The sequence below is a fragment of the Chiloscyllium punctatum genome, chromosome 9 (assembly GCF_047496795.1).
Source record: "Chiloscyllium punctatum isolate Juve2018m chromosome 9, sChiPun1.3, whole genome shotgun sequence".
In the NCBI taxonomy this organism is placed as follows: domain Eukaryota; kingdom Metazoa; phylum Chordata; class Chondrichthyes; order Orectolobiformes; family Hemiscylliidae; genus Chiloscyllium; species Chiloscyllium punctatum.
The window spans coordinates 55872181-55894008 of record NC_092747.1 but is presented as its reverse complement, the minus strand read 5'-3'; the positions used below and the strand labels follow the sequence as shown (position 1 = coordinate 55894008).

Genomic DNA, 21828 nt, shown 5'->3' with positions numbered 1-21828 from the left:
CGCAAAGAGATCTGCTCTTGTTTTAAAATATAAAATAATAATGAGAGGTGATAAGGCACTTTAGATTGTTGGCACACTCTGGGTCGATTTTTTTTAAGAGCCTCGGTATGTGACGTCAGTTAAGTGTTATATTACAAATTAATCTTGGAAAATCTGATCATGTTGCCGTTATTATTATTCTTAATGTTGTTTTCCGCCGCTGCGTTGATTTTTTTATATACATAAACTGTATGCGCTGTGTGTATCAAGAGGAAGCTGTGCGTGAGCACAGCGTCGCATTGGCAATTCTTGATCCGAATACCAGATATTGATAGGTGGAGGTATGTTGGCCAAGTGGATAATTTCTCGGCCGCTGTGTTCACCAGGAACAGCGCCGATAAAGAAATACGGCGACATTAATGCAAAATAGGGGGTAAGCAAGCATTAGAGTTGTTGATAAGATGGAGAGCTGTAGCACATAAAACACGTGATTCCTCGAATCCTTATTCTTACACATAAAATGTGCCATTTGTTGGAGAACGATGGGGATTCAATAAACCATCCGGCTGAATGTTGATTCCTGCATCTAACACAGAGTGGAACCCAGAATGATTCACATTCGAGTAATAGAAACAGTGCAGTGAAGCCCAGTCTAGTCTTTAATTTTTTAAGGTTGAGGTTTTTGGCGAAGTGAAGTCAGATTAGATGTCCTTGTTGCATTCAATACCAGGGGAGTCACTTGAGAGAATTAGATGACATAGAAAACATTATTCTGTTGTTTTCCATGATAGTTCAGTTTATTATGGAGAAATTGCATCTAAGGCCTGGTTTGATCCAAACCCCTCATTGTATTCAATTCCATTAGGTTCCACGGGCAAAAATAGTTGAAATTTGTGGGGAAAAGGTTAAAGTATAATGAGAGTATAAACAATATTTCTTGAGCTGGTGCATTTTGATTTGCTCGATTCCATTACTGCAGTATAGATCCGCCTATTTAGTTCTCCCGTATCTCATAATTTTCGCATTTATATTTTAGTAACTCGTTTCCTTAGATCCCACTTGCCTTTTCACTTATTAATTCTTATTTCCGCTGGCCAAAGTCCGCGTAAGCTTACAGTGAATTAAATATGCTGGTCGGGAGATCCCTGCTGTGGGGATATCAAGCTGCATTAATTTCTGTCTCCTTTATCTGTATCTTTCAGTGACACCTTTAACTCCTGCCGGTTACCAGCGGTTCACAGGTTCTCAGCTATGTTTTGTCTCTGATAGTGCAGAAGCTTAATTGTCATTCTTTCCTCTTCCAAAACTCTCATTTATATACAGGGTGCATTCGCGTAGTAAAGAGCTTGTGCAAAAACTGTAGGGAACGTGACATACACATAAGTATCTGTTATGTATTCATGTATATGTTCCAATCATAGTTTTAAAATTTATGACTAAATCTATATCCGTTTAGTTCTTAGTTCTTAGTTTCATTCAGCGAAACGTTGTGATTATGAAAATTCTGTTTCAGTCATTGCTGTCGCTTTCATCTGTTGAAATCCTTTCGCTTTTAAGTACAATAGTCACAGACAGGGGAGGGATTTACTGAAAAGAACTCGAGGTGGCGAGGTAAATTTTAAAATAATTGGCGATTGTTTAGAACCAGGCGAACTTCCAAACCCCTTTCCCCATCAGTCTCTGAGTGGTGTTTGGCGTGATTAATCTTTAAAGTAAGCAGTAAGCAATAAAAGCGTTCTGAGGTCATCTGAACAACGCTTGGTTTATGTAAAAGTTGTGCTGCCAACTTCAATGTTAATTCATCAAAACTCGCTAACTGGTGCAACAGGTGTATTTTGCTCTGAACTTCTCCAGATCCTAGTGGCGTTAATTATACAAGGTTTCCATGTCATATCTGCGTTTTCATGAAAAGAAAAAAACTTGCGTTATTGTATTTTAATACACACGCCTTGGGTACTTTTCCTCTTCTAAGCTTTCTTTTTATTTGACTTGGACGGACTTCAGACATATATGCGATGCTGACGTCTGGCTGTAGGTCGTATTGCTTTACAGAAGGACAGAATCAGCGCCCAATACAAATGTAGTTGGCGATTTGGAAGCTCAATACACTTTAATGTTTGGAGTTGGGGTGATGTGAAGAAATCAGTTTCTAGCTGATTACTTTGCATTAACGAGGTGTGCAATAACTTAATCTACGCAACAGTTTGACAGCATGTTACACGTCAGTGGCAGAATGCATTGTGAGACTCTAGTTTTTAAAAGCTTGAGTGAGCGAAATTGACCACTGCGTGCTCCTATAATCGATCTTAATTATTATCAAGATACAAGTACATCATATGTATCCTTAATACGGTTGAGGATTATCTTGCTTCATATCAAGATGAAATGGATTTCATCTTTTTTAAAAAGAGCACTGCATTATAATGATGAACACTAAAAACTGTATCCATATGATGTAGCGAGCGCGTTATGTCGGATTCTTTATCTATTCAACTCAGACTATGTTATGAACGATGTTTAGTGCAAAAATTGTTACATTTGAGCGTAGGTGTATATTGGGATCTCGTCAATCGAATCTGCATTTTAATTGTGAGGCATAGAGACCCATTTTGTTTCAAGTCAAAAGTGCTTCCATTCTGCCGAGGCTGCCCCTTTCCCATTGCAAAAAGGCTGTAGTTCCAGCTGTCACAGCCTCCCACTGATTCATCCACACCTCCCCCTTATAAGGGCAATATTGCAACTCACAGCTTTCTATCTCCAAATTATTTTTGGAGGCAATATCCGACACACAGGTAGAAAAGTAGATGTGTTGCACAGTGTTCCAGCCAGGCCAGCTCAACATGGGTTACATTGCTGCAGTACGTGAGAAGGCCTTGGTTTAGGTTGTCAGTCTCAACCGGTGATGACGGATTGTAGGGGATTTTGTGAAAGTACAGACTACTTCGAACGTAAAGCAGGCCCATCTTACAAGTTGTATTCCTGGTGTCGACCATTCACTAAAACGCAGCAGTCTATACAGGGGGAAAAAATCACATTTCTCGGGTCGATTAGCCAACACCGGTTGCTTAGCAACGGCATTCAAGTGGAGATGAAAGAATATGCATTTTGTATTATTATTTATTGGTAAAACAATAACAATAGAATGTCAGTTTGCCTGGTTCACTTGACTGCAGTGTTTTTTTTTAATCAAACCTTTAGGATGTTTTCAGAACTTGGGAACCGAATTAAGTTATAGGTCTCACAAATAAGAGAGATGTTGCAGAATCTACAAAAGATTCCTGCTGGGTCACGATCCAGTATTCAGTGGCTCACGAAATCGTGGGTAATAAGTTGATGTCCATTCGCATTAGATTTATTTCCAAAAGTGGATTGTGAATGTGGTTTCTGGTATGCTTGATAAACTCTGATAGTGTCGCTCTCTCTCTGGTTGCTCCTTTCCAAGCAACGTGAGTTGTTCAGAAGCTTGCCTCTGTAAGGCTGTAGCAGATAAAACGATGAAAAGAAAGCGTGTGTGCTTGGCTAGATTGGCTGGGTATTGAACAGGTCACTCCATCTGGTGGGCCATCGTTTTCACTTCGGGCCTGAATCTGGGTGTTATGGGTCAGCTCCACAAATGAACTGGCGAGGTTTTGAAATAAGACACTTCAAGTGATCGTTTCCTAAATGCGACTAATCTAAAAGCTAGCTTTTAGCTCCTAAATTAACCGACTTCTTCTTATTTACTGAGTCCACCATTCCTTAACCTAAGTTTCCGAATGAGTGCACGAGAGTACATGTCATCCATTACATAGCATCCTTTTAAAGATCCGGATTTAATTTGCCACATTCAAAGTTGAGTTATTGTAAGTGTTGTTGAAGGCTCTCGCATGAAAGAACCAAGGTCTGACTGTCCATGAATTTAATAGCTAAATTACTTCCTGGAACCACGAAGATGCTACTTCAGTTATGTCGACTTATTCCGTTGCAAACACAGTAAGGTATACAACAGAAGGTACACGATTAGTTTGCACTTATCATTTCATAGCCAGGAATGTTTACTGGTTCTCTTGATCTATTTACATCCCTATCATCTTTAAGTAATTATGAGATGGGATGGTGTAATCCATCTAGATCTGAAGTGATACTGTGCAATTATACTCTCACAAGCTACTTTCAAGAAAAAAAATATTGGAGTCTTTCAGAGAATTAGTCCACGGCTGTTGTTGGATCAGCCGAATCTCAAAGCACTTCCGCAAAGCTCTCTACAGAGGTAGGGAGCTCATTGTTCAGAGTACACTGTTGCACCAGAGGGGAGTCAAACTGACCTTATACAGACCTTATTACAGATATTTAAGACATGATTCTACACTCCATTGCTTGAATTAGAAGGGAATCGCATAACATTGGTGCAGTGTAGAGAGTTTCCGCTTCCAATTTCGTAAAACCACATGGTTGGTTTTTGGTATCAAGCTGGTATGTGTGGTTTCCACAACCAAAATGTAAACAGTATGTTAAAATCCTTCGTGTTTCTTTTATCGTACACATCATCGTTGAGTTACACCTGGACTATTTACCCAGTGCTCAACTTCACCGCAAATTATTATTGATTAAAAAGGGAAGTGTTTTCAATACATGTTTTATAAGTACATAATCCTCATAACTTATTATGTTGTGGTTGACTTTGTCCAAATACTCATTGAAACTTTATCAGCCAAATAATTTATTTCACTAAATACAAGGGCACTTCAATATTTTTGTTAGGGCTACTAGTTTGATGGTGAGGTTAATTATCTATGCAGTAGAAATAATTAGAATAGGTTGTGTGAATTTATTTTATTTATTTGTGTGAAATTATTTTCTTCGGAGTTAACAGTGGTTATTTGGTCGATTTGGAAGATGGTGAGAAAGAATAATACAAGAAGGACGAGGATATCAAAGTTAAAGCAATTCTGCCGAGAAAGGCAAACGTGGTAAACGAAAGGGCGGGGGGGAGGAGAAGTAACATTTGAAACATCAAACCAACCCCGGAGAGGATTAGTCCTTTTAAACAGACACCTCAATTACAAGTTAAACCATAAATATCATTGTTTAAATGTTTCCAGGATGCCTTCAGATGTTAAATTAACTTAATCACAAATCTTAATGCAATGAAGAACTGGAAGAAGTGTTTTATCTTTTTATTGACTCACGAAAATGTAAGATTTAGATTTATAATATTTTGTACAAACAGTGAGTAATTTCTGTTGGTGTTCTAATACGCACTATTCAATATGCACAAAATGGTGTCTCTCAAAGTTTAAACAGTCAAATTCATATATTGTTTATTAATGAAGCATTATATGATAAAATAAATGTCAATGTCTGTGATCATTATACCCTGATGATGTGTCGAGGTTTGTGGAATGTATGGTTCAGCAGAAATACTGTTCTTAAATTAATGAGGTAGGTGAGCTCAACATTGTTACTGTTCGTAGTTTTTTGTGTAAGCATAAACTGTTATGAGGCTATTAATTGTCAATATTTAAAAGGCAACTTAGAACTAAAGCGCATAGACTACATGATAAAATAGTTCAACAACACAAATTCTTTCCAAAATATGGGAATACATGTATACCATTGAATACAGTACAATATTCGACAATTTTATATATATATATATGTATATATGATTGGTATACATGCATAAGCGTGCAATAATACGTATACATTCATATACAGTTGGAATTAATGTGTGCAATACATAAATTAGTAGACTAAATTGTGCACGCACCTTCAGTGCACTCATACCTATTAATACAAAGATGATATATATGAAAGCAATGTGAAGCACAGTGCAGGTACATACAGTTAGATGAGTCTGAAATCTTAGGTTTGCGATGGTATTGAACGTAACAATATGAAATGTTTGAACAGATGTTTAACAGTACACTTTTTCTTAGATTGTTCCTCCCCACGAACCGTATATGCCCATTGATTTTCCGTTCTAAGCTGTTGAATTTCAGATGACACTATATGCTTAGTCAAGTCTGAGTTGAACAGGTATGTGCAATTTTAAAATGCTTCGAGGAGCTACTTTGAGTTGGGATAGCCATATCCTCTAGGTTGCTTAGTCTCAGCAAAAGAATCAACTTAGGAATGAGTTGAACAGCATGGAGTTCTTGAGTGCAACCGAACATATTTCTGAAATAGTTTTGTTAATAAGAAAATTAAAGAAGATGAATTTGGATCAGGTAATCAATCCTGTCTCCTTAGCTTTGAATCGAAAATATTTTCAGTCTCTGAGAGTATTACGTTTGCACAAATAACGACTTTAATTGTAGCTTAAATGTACAAGACTCTTTCATGTGCTTTCACTATACTCCACAAATTGTCTTAACAATTCTGTCAGCGCTAACAAAATCAAATATGCTGACCGTCTTTATATCATTTTGGTTTTAAAATTAATTTGTTAACTACACTCTTCACCTCGCTACATGTACTGTGCATCTAAACGATAAGCTTTGGGACGAGGCATTCCTTCGAGAGCTGCCGCCGCCCCCGCCTTCTAGTCATGTATCTCAATTACAATGTTATTTTCCCAGTTATATTCTACCAATTAAAAATGTGCCAATTTCCCCTTTTCACCATATCTTTCTTAATTATATTCAGCGCCCCAGAATTTGGGGATTAGATTTTATTTTTTACTCGTTTTAGAAACTGTATGAAATGAAAGAAGTATTAGTATTTTCAAAGGTTAATATTTATCGAATTAACTGTGATTGGTTAGTGTCAATAACTGGGACGTGACCTAACAATTTTTTTTTGCATTTAAACTCAGTTGCTTTACCAACAGAATCACATAGCTAGTGTTCATTCTGTGCGTAGCAGACTACAATAGGCGCAAGTATTCGAAAAAAAAGGTTTATACTCAGCCGGTAGTCCACTATTACATCTGAGCTTACACTGACTAACAATCTCTGGGCTTTAAACCATGCTGCGAATTCAACCCCATGCACAGTTGAACTGACTGTGTCTCTACTCAAGCGATTCCAGTACAAGTACAACACCTACACCTATCCAACAATGTAAAGAATTGCTGACGTAGGTCCTGTTCAAACAACAACAAAAAAGACAACTTCAATCCATCATGAATACCCTGAATTATCAGTGAAAAAAAGGTGATGGCAGGGACCACTAATTGCGCAATCAACTATCACTTATTCGCAAAAACCTAGTCAGCAATGCTCAGTTGGCGTTCCGTTGGATTCAAACCTCATGACGGCCTTTGTCCAGTCATGAAAAAAAGAGCTGAACTCAAGAGGTGAAGGGAGAGTGACTGCGTTTACCATCAAGGCAGCATTTCACTAAGTATGGTATCAATGAGTTCAACATAAATTTGAAATCTGAAAGAATCTGCGAAAAATTCTGAACTGATTGGAGTCATACTTCCTCAAAGGGAAATGATCGTGGTTGTTGGATGTTAATAATTTCATTCCGACGGCATCAGTTCCATTGGATAACGTCCTGGCCCCAAACACCTTTGGCTGTTTCATCAAGATCTTCCCTCCATCACAAGGTCAAAGATGGGGATGTTCCCTGATAATTGCAGTGTTCAGTTCCATTCACAAATTCTCACGTAATGTTGTAGTCCCTGCCGACCTACACCAAGATCTAGACAATTTTCCGGTTTGGGCTGATAGATGGCAATTTTCACCTGACAGCACTGTCATATCTAAAATCTTAACCATCTACATCCTAGGGGTCACCATTTACATAACGACAAGTCGTCTAAATATTGAGCTACTACATTAGATCAAACTTTGAGCATTTTGCAACACATGACTCCTTTCCTGAAAGTGCATGGGAATACCTTTATCTTCAAGTTCCCCGAAACATCTCACACCATCCTGTCTCAGAAAACTTCTTCATCTTCAGTGAGTCAAAATTTGCAACTCTCTCTGCAACAGCAGTGTGACAAATCTACATCATGGACTGCACCTGGTCATGAGAGTTGCTGGCCATCTTTCGTGGGCAATTAGCAATGGCTAGCCCGTCACGCCTACATCCATGGATGTTGCTTTATTTTACGTTCAGGTGGTACACTGTGCGCAGTGCGTCAAGGCTGTTTTCTTTCGAATTACCAACCGTACCTTGATGACAATACCTTACCTTATGGCCATGGGTGACATGGATGTCACCCATGGCCATAAATATACCGAACGCTTTAGAGGAAATTAGCATCATTGAGCACAACAGCCAAGATCTTAGAACTTTTCAAGATCTTAGGTTCGATGAGTTTATTTGAGAACATACTGAAGAGAAGCATTTAGTATGCGCCATTGAAACCTTGGCCATTTCAGAAAATATTTTAGCATTAGTTAAAGGTGAGCATGTATTAATACCGAAAGTCAAGCCTATTACAACTATTGTATTATCTTTCTCATTAAATAATGTTTTGAATATTGTTAAAACGTTGAAACGTATTTTATTTTTCTCTCAGAAGAACATGTCGAATCAACTTCCCAATAGTGTGTGAACAGAGGAACACAATTAACAACTGCCGTTGAATACAATCGACTTCAATTCCGATGGCTCCAAACGTTACAGTTAGTTTGTGACAGTACTGGCGGCCACTTGAAAATCTGGGGTAAAACGGCTGAGATTCATCGCTAGAAAACCGGCCACGAAGCAGAAAGCAAGATATTTTGCAGCACGCAAAACTCCTAAACAGACTGGTTTACAAACGAAACCTAACATTCAGAAAGACGGTGCTTGAGATACCCTTTGCCCCCATAGCGCCGTGAGTCTGTATTTAGTTTTGTTTTCGGTACAAATGAGTGACCGGTGGCTCTCAGGCGTGTTCAGATTTTCTTTTTCGTATGTAGTAATGCTGCTCTTACATACCAGGATAACATAGTTCATTAGCACAGGATATGAAATGAGAAGGATGGGTGTCTGACTAGATCTGCAGCATTATGTTAATGGAGATTTGTGAAGATACAGGACCAGGTTAATGCGACAGTTGGGCAACAGCTTGTTGGGTGACGATGGAGAGCAATAGTCAATACGTTCTTTGTTAAGTCTCTTTTGTCCCATAAAATGACAGCCATGTGACCATAAAACTGACACATGAAAACCAGACTTAAATCTGGAAGATGTGAGGCTAAGCTGGAACGTCAGGCTTTTTTTTAATGTAGCATCTCTGCCGTTTGTCTTAAAGGAGAAATGGGCTCAGTGACAAATAAACTACTCCATTATGCAGATTATTTATGAAAGCCAATAAGTGCGGGTAAATCTGAATCGTGAATGTTAGCTGCACAGAAGGAGGTCGTTCGTCTCACGTGTTATGCCGGCAACGGTTTTATCCCATTTTCCATCTCCGGGTTCCTAGCCTTATTGGTGCTGGGCAATTCAAGCACATTCACGTGCGATGAGGTTTTTCCGCCTCCAGCTCTATTAAAGACTTTGCACTTCACATCTAGTCCGCCATCTGGGTAAAAACATTTCTCCTTAACTCACCTTGAATCATTCTAGCAATTATTTTACATCTATACCCTACGGTTCTTGATCTCCTGCTAAAGGAAATAGGTTTTTACCGTCCACTTTAGCTAAACCTCTCATAATTTAATCAATTAAATTTCCCCTTGGCCTTCTCTGTTCCAAAATCCCTACAAATGCAGAACCAGTTGCCAATATTTGTTAGATTGTCACGAGCAGCGTGCGTTGTCGTAAGTATAATCCTACTAGAACCAGCATACCTTTAAGTTATTGCTAGAAATCCTATTCTTGAGCCAAACAGTAATACAAAGCGGGTGGAATAGTGGTTGGTTGTTGGTTTCTGTACAGTACAAGTTGGTTCTATAATCTAAAGAAATAATTGAATCCTGAAAACTGCACAACATTTATTGTTTTTTTTGAAGAGTGAAGTAGTTTCCACTTGAGTTTGGAAGAACATACTCACTCGCGCTTTTAGCAGCTGAACAGTATGTCGAGCAATTGGCAATGCTGAGTCTAGGTTCATTTGCAGGTTGCTGTTCATGAATTAGTCTCATTTAACCCATCAGTCCAATTGCACTTGTAATAGATAGAACCTAATTTATTACAAAATAAAGATTTGTTTTTATTTTGAATCACACCCTTTCTCTTCTTTCTCCATTCTTGCTTATTAGAGCCTATTTCAGTAGAGAATATGCGCAGAGTAATGGAGACAGAGTGGTGGGTGTCTGTGCATGTGTTTTTTTGGGGGGGTGTGCTGGTTCTCAAAACGCTGGCATGGACACGATGTTCCCATTTCTGCTTTCCTTGCGTATGATTCCGTCGGTTTATACCCATTGTGCGACTTTGAGAAGGGCAAGAGGCTGGTACGGCCAATGACCTTTACCAAAGCTGAAAATGAGCATTCAGAGAAACGTGCAAGTCGTGTCGCAGTGACACTTATACAATCGTGTACACCACATGACACTCACGCAATCGATTTCTGAATGTTATGACTTGGAATGGAGCATTCTATTAATACTGTATCAAATAGCCATGTGATATAACATCTCAAGAATGTAATTGTTGAGATTATTTGCAGATTTATTATGTGTAAGAGATGGTTTCCTCTGTGTGTATTCATTACCAATGATAATATGCTTAATTTCGTCAAGATATTAATTTCCACGAGCATTGCTTGGTACATTACACACCAGAACGTTGCAGTCAGATTTGTTTCTCGGGTCTGATACTTTGAGTGTTGTGAGAGGAACAATCCGTCTGTTTTGCTCAAGCACTCTGGAGCAGCTTAAAACGCAAATCGTTGCCCTCTCCCTAGATTTATGTCAATTCTTTTCGTTCTCAAATATTTACTGGGAAGTATCCAGCGGTGACAGTCATGCAAAGATAATTTCCCCTCCTAGGAATGCGGTTGACCCTCTCGATACAGTAGCACATTTGGGACATTGGAGCTGGAAGCGGTACAACCACTGCTAAGATTCTGTGTGCGCATCATATGTTCTCATTTTCGCCTAAAAATCCCATTCGTCCCAATAAAATGTGATACCCACCTGCAGTGTTCTTATTCCATTAGGCAAACCATCAGCTCCCAAGCAACCGAGCGGAAAACGTTCAGCTCGTGTGCAAGATATAAGCTGGGCAATGGGAAGTGGTATTGTGTCTATCGTGTGCAGTGAGATGTCGAAACAGAGTAGTGAATGGTTTATCTGTTGCAGGGCAAGTTTTTCTATCTGGTGTGAGTAATTGTGTTTCATACAGTATGACGAATGGTTTGATGTAGTGTGAAAAATTGCATCATTGATGATATACTTTGTATAAGAAATACTGTTTGTACAGGTTCAAACGTTATACTTGCAATACAGAAACCACCTGGTATGTATATACAGTATAGTACTGGGATTCATATATAATCATGACGTTCTACGTCTTTTCGCCTTGATAGTAGTCTTTCATATACAACAGGCGATCATGGATTTAAGACAAGAAACCAATGGGCTGGGGAGTGGCAGATGGAGTTTAATTTAGAAAAATGCGAGGTGCTGCATTTTGGAAAAGGAAATCTTATCAGGACTTATACACTTAATGGTAAGGTCCTTGGGAATGTTGCTGAACAAAGAGACCTTGGAGTGCAGGTTCATAATTACTTGAAAGTGGAATCGAAGGTAGATAGGATAGTGAAGAAGGCGTTTGGTATGCTTTCCTTTATTAATCAGATTGTTGAGTACAGGGGTTGGGAGGTCATGTTGCGGCTGGACAGGACATTGCGTGCAATTCTAGTCTCTTTCGGAACGATGTTCTGAAACTTGAAAGAGTTCAGAAAAGATTTACAAGAATGTTGCCAGGGTTGGAGAATTTGAGCTATAGGAAGAGGTTGAATAGGCTAGGGCTGCTTTCCCTCGGGCGTCTGAGGCTGAGGAGTGACCTTATAGAGGTTTATATAATCATGAGGGGCATGGATAGGGTAAATAGACAAAGTCTCTTCCCTGGGGTGGGAGAGTCCAGAACTAGGGGACATAGATTTAGCGTGAGAGATATAAAAGAGACCTTAGGGGCAACTTTTTCATGCAGAGGGTGGTACGTATATGGAATGAGCAAGCGGTGGAGCCTGGTACAATTGCAACATGTAAAAGGCATCTGGATGGGTATATGAATAGGAAAGGTTTGGAGGGATATGGGCCGGGTGCTGGCAGGTGGGACTAGATTGCGTTGGGATATCTGGTCGGCATGGTCACGTTGGACCGAAGGGTCTGTTTCCGTGCTGTACATCTCTATGACTCTATGACTCTAAATAATTGTATAAATTGATGTTAGAAGATATATATAGCGAATATTATGTGTAGTGATTGCTACTGAGGATAGAGTTTAAAATTCAATAGTATACAATGTGAGGAATTATGTTGTCTACAGTACATGCAGACATATAAAATACATTCTTCTACAATATAAGAAATTGTTATAAATTAATATATACGGTACTCACCGTGTGTGAAATAATATTGATGGAAATATGGTATATGATGTGGGAAATAGGGCTGGATCCAACACGGGGATCCACACTGCATACAGTACAGAGATTAGCTTCCGACGTTGGAATTGAAACATTAGTGTGGGCAACACACTAACATAATTACTACATAGAGAGAAAGATAAAGAATATAAATTGTATTCTGTCTTATTATCACATTGACTTAGGGTGCCTGTATCAATCAGCATTCCCGAAAGATCAAGCCAACTGACCCTCTCTCAATACGCTGCTAACAACAGTAGAGCACATCTTGAAATATATGCGCAACTTTGACATTATAACTGATACAGAAAGAGACTGTTTCACAACACAATCGCCAAAAACATTTGGTTAACCTTCTCTGAATCGGGGGATTAGACTACAGTCATTTTATACACTAACATCTACCCGCTAGTGCCTTTAAATTGCATTGTGTAAGGGCATTTAACTTAATATGTTGCAGTTTAGTAAAATTTCAAGGGTATTTTGAACTTGGCGGAGCTATTGTGCTAACAATGCACTTAAAATAACATGAAGTACACAACAGATAAGTCTGCAGACGCTAGGAAGAAGAGAACACAAAGTGCGGAAAATCCATAAGAAGTTAGGCAGCGTCTGTGAAGAGGAGACAGAGTTAACGTTTCAGATCAATGATGTTTAATCAAAACTGATGGAAGATTATCGAACTGAAATGGTCACTTTCTTTCTGCCTCTTCAGGTGTTGCCTGACGTGTTTTTCTGCTTCTGTTTCAGATTACCTGCATTCGCAGTTTCTTGCTTCCATAACAGAGGTGGTGTTGGTTGACCTGGACAAGCTAGAATCAGAGCAATGCTCAAACATTTGATATATTCACCAGTAACATAGTTACTTTCGATTCATCTGCAAATGACCAGTAAAAATCAATGCAGACACTAGTTAGAGTCATTTCACGTTAAATCAATACATTAGCATTGTTTTTCTCATCAGCATTTTTTTTATTTTCAACAAGTTTTATCAAAACATTACATCTCTAAAATATGATACAGTAGGTGGTGTGTTTTACGCGAAGGATCCTGACACATTCGGACTTTTTTTCGGTTCTAATCAAATGAAGGATGTTCGTGTTATTATTAAACCAGTCTGACCACCTAGTCATCAAAGGCGCCATCTTTCATACCCTTACAGAGAGATTTTCGACTTGGGGCCCAATCAATGGAGGGTATTTGCTATGGTTTTGAAGACACTAAGAATCAGCCTGAATCTGTTGACAATCATTCCAAGAAGGAAGTTCATACTCACCTCAGCGGCACTTCCGACCCGTCAATCCATGCTTGGTTCAATCTCAGGATCCGTCGTTTAAAGACCAGTTATTCACCACCCAGCAGCCCGCTCACCTCAGCCATTGTTCGTTCTAATACAGTTTTGAATACGACCACGACCGTGTTTGGTCGCATTGCTGCCCCCTGCTGTTGAATGCAAAGTTTCGGCTGTAATAACTTGGTTTGCGTTCAAAGGACAATTCGTCAATCGCAGGTGTTAAATTGATTCTTTTTTATTATATAGAGTAAATAAGAAGGCGATAGATGTCACTTGCAACACATCTACAAAACAATTTTTAAAAATCTGTCATCAAGAGGCAGGTTAATTTTAAATTCAGTTTGAAATTGTGATGGAGAATGGGGGAAAAAAGCCAAGAAACAATACATGATTTAGTAAGTAAAAACATGCATAGTTACCAATCTATTGGGTTTGCGCCATCTGAACAATATTTGGATAGTGCGGTTTGTCGAGTTGGTCATAAACATTCAGTTACCACTTGCCTGATGGGGACTGCACTTTGCAATGACGGTAGCTGCAAAACGACAGAAATATACATTGGAATGATCGTATTAATATTTCCTAAAATACAGTAATAATAGAATCACCACATTGGTGGCTCTCCGTGGCATATAGTCAGAAAACTTGATGTTGCAATTTCTCCAATCATTTCATATATTCAATGTTACGCCAAGTTTGTAATGTGTATGTTTATTTTTCAGTCAGTCTACAAATAACTTGAGAGAGTTCTATCACCCATACTAGGTAAATCAAACATTTTTTTCCAAAGAAGGATGTAAGAGGTGTGAGTTTCAAACAGTTAACAGAGCCTGAACATTGACTTCGCACAGCGTCACTTCAAAACCATATTAATTTGCAACTCAAGTCAAAACCCGAAATGTGTCAGAAAGGGGGAGCAAGAGACATTTTCCATGAGAAAGCTTCCAAATATTTCAGTGTGATGATTGGATGGCCGTGATATTGAAGTGTTGCATAATCTACCTGAGTGCACTCAAACATCCCGGCAGCTTATTATTAAGACACACCCAATCATTGCTCTTCCTGTTCACATTGCTTATATATCAGACAGAAACAAACCCACCGTTTTATTCATTGCTTCCCGGATACATTTATTCAATTTGTATTAATACATTCAATAGGTGGTAAATCTACGCCTAGTCCTGATATATGGGTGGCAATTTTAAAATCTATCTGGATCAGACACGGGGAAAGATTCAAGGTTTTGGATTGCTCGGTGAATTAAGACATAAAGTTGATAATGGTCATCAGACTGTCCTCGCCCCATTAATGCTCTCTCCCGAAAGTATTGGAGAGGGGCCCAGCACAGGCCTTTGGCATGGCTCTGCGATGCAAGGTATAAAGCAAGCCAGTGCCTATGCCTTATAACAATAAAACTAACCCTGGTGTCAATGAGAGACTGTTTTAGGTCCCCGTGCTGCTTTCAATCTTGTTTCAAGTCTAATGTTTTAAATTCTATCTCCTTTAGGTTCTATTCGTCCCTCCCCACTCCAGTAAGTGTTCATGTCAGCCTCGATCATGGTGCTCTGCAGTTGACTTCTGCAGCTTCCCTCGAGATTCAGCTCTACATTCAATTTGCCCACGAGCTGGTGCTGGCCATCAGTTTGCCATGGTTTGTGGAGCCGTGGATAAGCTCCACAGAGCACTTTCCACTCCCTGCTTTAACATACACACGGACCCAAACACACGGACACATCAAACCGCGGAGCTTACACCCCATCCGCACGCTTTCATTGGAATCTCCACCTTCCCCAGGCCCACATGTTTTCATTTGAAAAAGGCCAGTCTTGTAGCGCACTTATTGCATTGTCTCAAAAAAAAATCCCTTTCGATCGCCAGCGATGATTGATGGGGACACGCTCATAAAATGCTAGCGGCTGCTCTCTTCAGGCGCTTGGCAGCGTCCATTTCGGGCGCGCTTGCCATCATTTCAAATAGCAGCGTATAATACTTTCACTTCTAACATATGGGTGATGTCGGTATGACAAGAAAGTCACGAGGATTTTCCTCCCGAGTCTTTAAATCTTGTCAAAGGTCAAACAAGACGTGTATTCGATTTATAAGGGCGTGAGTGAGTGTGGGGATAAATGCAGAGGGATTTATATTAACACACAGCATTTTATAGCGTGTCAGAGCAGTTCGTGCAAAGCTCTGGGGCTGATAAATAAAGCAGCAGGCAATCAATGTTGTGTACAAATAGGGAAGGACATTTTATCACCGCTCAGCGCTCAAAGGGGGGATTCGGTGGGTTTTTTTAACGCAGGCGTTCAAAAGAACTGTATTGGATCGATATTCAACGTGAAACATCGAAAAGTATGCAAACATAAATGCTAAGCTGCACCACGTTCACTTGGTTCCAGAAATTGCAGCAACTCTGCTGCCCATTGTACGTCTGCTGTCAATGGCAAAGAAAACAATGATTCACACTGGCCACCAGAATATATGCATCAACTGTTCAATGTATAAAAATAAAGCGCCGCTCCCTCCTCTTCAAAAAAAACCCTGCACTAGCATTTCTGTCCGAGTTTGCACTTTGAATGTCAGATGATTTTGTAGGTCAATGTTTCAAACAGGAACAGGTTGACATATTCACCTCGAACAGTACCTCTGTTCTGCCAATGCGGCAGCTCGATTGAACGGGCAGAGTGACAAGGCTGTTGGTCGGACTATCTCTTTAGCACAAAGTCATAAAGCAACCTCAAAGGCAGAGCAGAGGAATAGTCCTCTTTCACAAGTCCAGATCGCACTACCTCGAACAGGTTCAACGTCAAATGATCTTGCGAAGGGTAGTTTGAGGATGCGGAATATATGGTGCTCTCAGCTATTTTCAGTTCTGTAGTCCGGTTGACGCTAGAGTTTAGCAGTTTAGCAAATTAAAGTTTCTGAAGTCCAAAATAAGTACTTGACTGATTCGTATGTGTTAATCTAGGTCGCTGAGTAATTACGTGTAGTCACGGCTTTGTATTGTTGCAATTGAGCAGAATAACCGGCCCAACAACTGGGCAGAAGAACTGGTATAGCAACTGGGCTGAATAACCGGTACAACTGGACAGAATAACCCGTACAACTGGGCAGAATAACCGGTACAACAACTGGGCAGAATAACCGGTACAACTGGGCAGAATAACCGGTACAACTGGGCAGAATAACTGGTACAACAACTGAGCAGAAGAACCTGCCCAGTAGCTGGGAAATATGACTGGCCTAGCAACCAACTTGACAAAATAGTTGTACAACGGCCAAGGAAACAACGAGTTAAAGATGAGCAGTTTAACAGGATTAAAATGTCCCACAAAAAGCAAAATTCTACATTTTTAAAAAACTGCTAACGTGGTATTAATTCTCTATCAAAACGGCATACACTTTTCACATACTTAAATATGCAAACGAGTGTTCCGCCTCAATGCTCAGTTTTTGTTGGTTTTGCTGATAAGTTTGTACATGTATTCACTGTATGCGTGTTTGAATTTGTGACATCGGTGACATTCTCAATGCACCATAAAATCAAAAAATGTCCAGTCTAGAAATAAATACTCTGGTTGTATGCATTGGGGACGCGTAAATGTTTGGAAGCCTTCGAAAAAAACTGCCAGCAGATTAGTGTTGGTCACGATTTGTAGATTATCAGCAATGAGATTTCGGGGGGAACTGTGAAAGACTGATTGACTTTGAGCTGAAGGGATTCAGTGCAGAATGAGGTGAAAACGTACAAATCGATGAGCAGGGATTAGAATGGATCTGATGAGAGATTGCAGGTTCTGACACCAGCAGCGGATCGTTACCAGTGGATCTCTGACGATTAAAAGACAAATCCAAGCTCAGTAGATCTTCACCGATTGATGCCAATCCTTAGAGATGTATAGCAGAGAGCTTCCAGGTGTCTGCGGGGACATCGTTCAATCAAAATACGGTCAATTTAAATCATATCGCACGTTTAATTGTGAGAATGAGCTGCTTTCATGTTTTGTTTCCTGGCGATATTATCTCGGAATGTCACTTTTGTTTCATAATTAAGTCACCAATTTTAAGAAAACCTCCCCAGGCCTGCTATTTATCCTGTAAATGTGGCATCGAATCCGCCCCGCTTTTCACTTCAATGACTGCTAATAAGTTAGTGTGTCAAATTCTTGTGGCTGCCAATGACGTCCGCTTTCATTTTACAGACTACAACTCCCAAGATCCCTCAGTGTCCAGCGAATCTCAGCTGGCAAGGGACTTGGGACCCTCTCTCTGTCTCAGCTCCCACTGTGCCCTGCCACGGGGTCACATGACCTTGCAAGGTCTCTTTGTCAGAGGGTGCATTGGAAGAAGACGCCAGTGCAAGCCTTCAGTGACCAATCGTCAGAAATAGATATATATTATACAAAAGAAAGCGAACAAGCTCTCCAAAGCACAAAACTTGAAACCGAAAAAGATACATATGGCTGCTCTGTGCGAAAATCCCTGTTTCATTGTTGCATTTCAATAGTGAAATTCCTGCATGTCATGCGTTCTTTAAAAAAATCTATATAATTAACAAGGACATATTAACGCTCGGAATTCTGTATCACTCGATTTTTTGATATTTGTGAGTACTTAGGGAAATATGGCAAGAACAAATCACCAATGCGCCACATTGTCTGAGTTGATCCGCTCAATGAGAAGGATGAGAGAGTTTCTCAAAACGATCCTCTTGGGGAAGTCTGATGGTCAAGAATCACATCATTGGCCAACTGCAGTGCATGCTCACAGATCCCCGCGGTGTAACCAACCTCCCGTGATCATTGATTCTCAAATGATCTCCCCATCCCAGTTCGCTCGATACTTTATTGAACTCTATGTAACAGAGAATCTCAAAGCTAACCCAGGACAAACCCGAAAGGTTCAGACAATGCGCGTTTAACTGACGGCACGGTGTCCGCCTTCCTGCAGCTGTTCCCTTCGGAGGGGTTTGACACTGATACCATTAAACTGCTACGAGGTCACACTGTCCACTTTCAGTCTTTACTAGTGCTCTCGCTTTCTATCGGAAATACTTCAGTGCTCCATCTCGTATTTAAATAGGAAATCTACATTGCATCCATATGGAGTCTAAACGCAGGTTACTTTTTAAGCACAAATACTGAGCTCAAGCGACCGTTTTGGTTTTTAAACTTATTTTAAACAAATCTATTGCAAATAACCCCAAGGCAACTGAAATGATATTCAGTCATTGTCACTTAAATAATGCTAAAATAAGCCCTCTTCAGCCATTCACACACAAAGAAAGGTTTATGTACGATTTGGAGAAAGCGTCGTAAACTAATCACCTACATTTAAATAAAAATCGGCAAACCTAACTCGTAGGGAAGTGATTCCTAACTTATTTTAGTCTTTTAGTTTTGAACAGGCAGGATGGGGACAAGAATCATCACAGTTACAAACGCGATTTCTCTCATTCATCTTTAATGATTCTTTTCCAAGTCCTCCCAACTCACAGGTCGCCAGAACAACTATTGACTTTAAAAACAAACAAAATCATTGTACTGAATGAAAAACTGCACCGCTCTGTAACTCCAACCAAGGCACTGCATCATGTTAATCGAAGCAACATTCTGTTGTAAAAGAAACAAACTTGAACAAATTATGAGCGGCGTGAGACTTCCATTTGTTAATTTCACAGTTAAGGCCCGCGTTTAAAATAAAGCACCTTGTCTAATTTCATCCAACTTTTCAATGTGAAAGGTGAGCATTCCCATGAATATACATATTTCGTGGAGGTGGATCAACGACATTACAGAAATTACTGCTCTGAAGTCTTATAGGGCCTCTCAGATGAATGACTTTACTTTGTATGTAATATGCATGCGTGGTAAAAATTACAGTGGACTATGTAACACGTTCACTTGGGTAATCCAGTTGCACTTCTTACCAATATAGAGCAGGGCGTACCTTAGGTAGCCGCCAGTTTAAAATGCTCATTTAACTGTTTCGGTTAATTGAGAAGAGATTTATTCAGATCGAGGGAAGCTGCTGGTGATGGGATTTCCCCATCGCTTAAGCTGACTTTTTTTGTGTGAAAACTCTCCAATGACGACCTTGAGCCTCAGATTTCTATATTTTAAAAGAAAATCCAGGTCCAGACCTCGAAGAAAATCCTTGTTGATAGCCTGGCTATTCGAGGTTACCGGAAAGGGTTGAACAAGAAAAAAAAAGCTCATTTTTAAGAACTGAAAAGGAACTCTTTGGGAGGTTTACTCTCACAGTTTTCGCTGTTAACTGAGTCGTAGACCTGTTATCGCAAAAAGAATAGACATGGGGGAATCTCAAAATATCCAATCCGAGCTGAGTGTGAGGAAGCAAAGGTCTTGTACTTATCCCGCTAGTTCAGTTGAGATTTTATAGATGATCATTCCCACTGATTAATATAAACGATAAACGGCGAGGCTGTAGTTTTAAACTGGCCAACAAGCGATAAACCGAGACTAATCTTTCCACCCTCAGTCTTTCCGGAGATGACATGCCGAGTTAACTAGAATGGGGGAAAAAAATTAACAAATTTTTTTTAGGGAAAAAAAGAAAACCGCCCGGACATACAGTTGCTCTCTTCTGTTGACTCACCGACGGTACGACTGCTCAGTGCACAGCAGCTGCGGACTTTGAAATGTTTTAGCAGATTTCCCAATCACCCAACCTCCACAATAACCGCCCCAACAAATTAAAATGAGAGTGACTACATTGGCATATAACGAAGTCCGGCTGAAAATTCCGTTTGCTTTATTTAAATTGGCTCTCAGTGACTACAACAGGTCTTTGGAGATCCTGCAGAAAGAAGGGAGTTCTGCTTTGTTATGGAAACGACAAATCTGCTCAAACTAAGGAGAAGCTGGGGATACTGGACAGAAGCCTCTAATTAATATTATGCATGATCAAGTCGAAATTCGTTGCAAGAAACAAAACAAGTGCAAACCTTTCCTGATTACATTTTAGTGTGAATCTTTTATTTGTATGTTAACGTCAGTCCTCTTTAATTTCTTTTTGAGACGTCATCGATCCTGCGGGTATAGCTTTAAATATTCATACGGAAAGGATGAATTCTTAAAGGAGAACGCGCTACAATTGCAGATTTACCTTAAAGGTGCTCATTCATATTTGGTAATTGCAATTTTTTTTGTATCACGGACAGTGGTGCTCTTCGCAACGTTTCTTTCATCATATCAATTCGTTCTTGTTTGGTCTGATCCGAAACATAAGAATGTAAATTCAGACCCATCAATTATCCTTAACGATCTAGTCTGGTCTCACTTACTAAACCAGTCCCCAGAGACCAGGGAAGCCTTTGCCTTGTTTGGAGCAATTGCCTTAAAAAAAAGCAAATTAGAAAAATAAAGACTAAATCTCCAATTCGAAATACAATTATTACAGATGCTACAAGAGCTACCAATATTTGAACTGAAAACAAAACCCAGTTAATAACTGGTCATGTAAACTGGAAACGAGTGTTTTGCAAACCGAACTTATCCGTAAAGGACTTTTTATCATTAATAATCTTTTTATAAAGCTTTTGTTATTTTACTGGAAACTTGAAATAGTAATCACATCATGCGTTTGGATACAACAAATAGATTTGTACGTTTACTTCTTCTGAAATATTTTTATGCTTAGAAGGTAAATTTAGCAATTGTGTGTGATTAAACAAAATTCAAACGAAGGGTGTTGTTCCAATCCGGTCAAACTAGTCTTTATTGATGTTAGTAGGATGTTAACATTATCGCAGTGGGGATTAACCAACGGTTTGAGGTTTGCAAAAAAAAAAAGTTGACTATTGATGCCGCTTTATAAATACAAATAACATTTTCCCAAACCCCACCTCCCCCCACATTTGTTTGGAACAGGAACAGATGAACCTCAAAGGCCAATTGCCAAAGCCTCCAGCGCCATCTAGTGTTAATTTGAGTATTATGTGGCACCCGAATCAATTATACCCTTTTTATTTTGCTTAAAGTCCAAAACGTTCCGTGTGCTGAGAAACGAATGAATATTTCTACACATTCTGCTACTCTGAGGTACATAGGAGTACTTAATCGTCTACATTTCA

The 21828-nt window shown here is 39.6% G+C and overlaps 1 long non-coding RNA gene across 2 annotated transcripts; it reads right to left on the bottom strand.

Annotated features, from left to right (window-relative positions):
- Positions 1 to 5135: 5135 nt before the first annotated feature.
- LOC140481425 (uncharacterized) lies at positions 5136 to 20569 on the bottom strand. 2 transcript variants are annotated; one of them, XR_011961524.1, is made up of 5 exons: positions 20352 to 20569; positions 14153 to 20262; positions 13716 to 13882; positions 12413 to 13316; positions 5136 to 6138 (listed from the first exon to the last, which is right to left on the bottom strand). It is a non-coding gene; the product is annotated as an uncharacterized lncRNA (long non-coding RNA). The 2 variants fall into 2 exon arrangements; XR_011961523.1 differs by having other exon boundaries at positions 12413 to 13251.
- Between the last annotated feature and the right edge of the window lie 1259 nt (positions 20570 to 21828).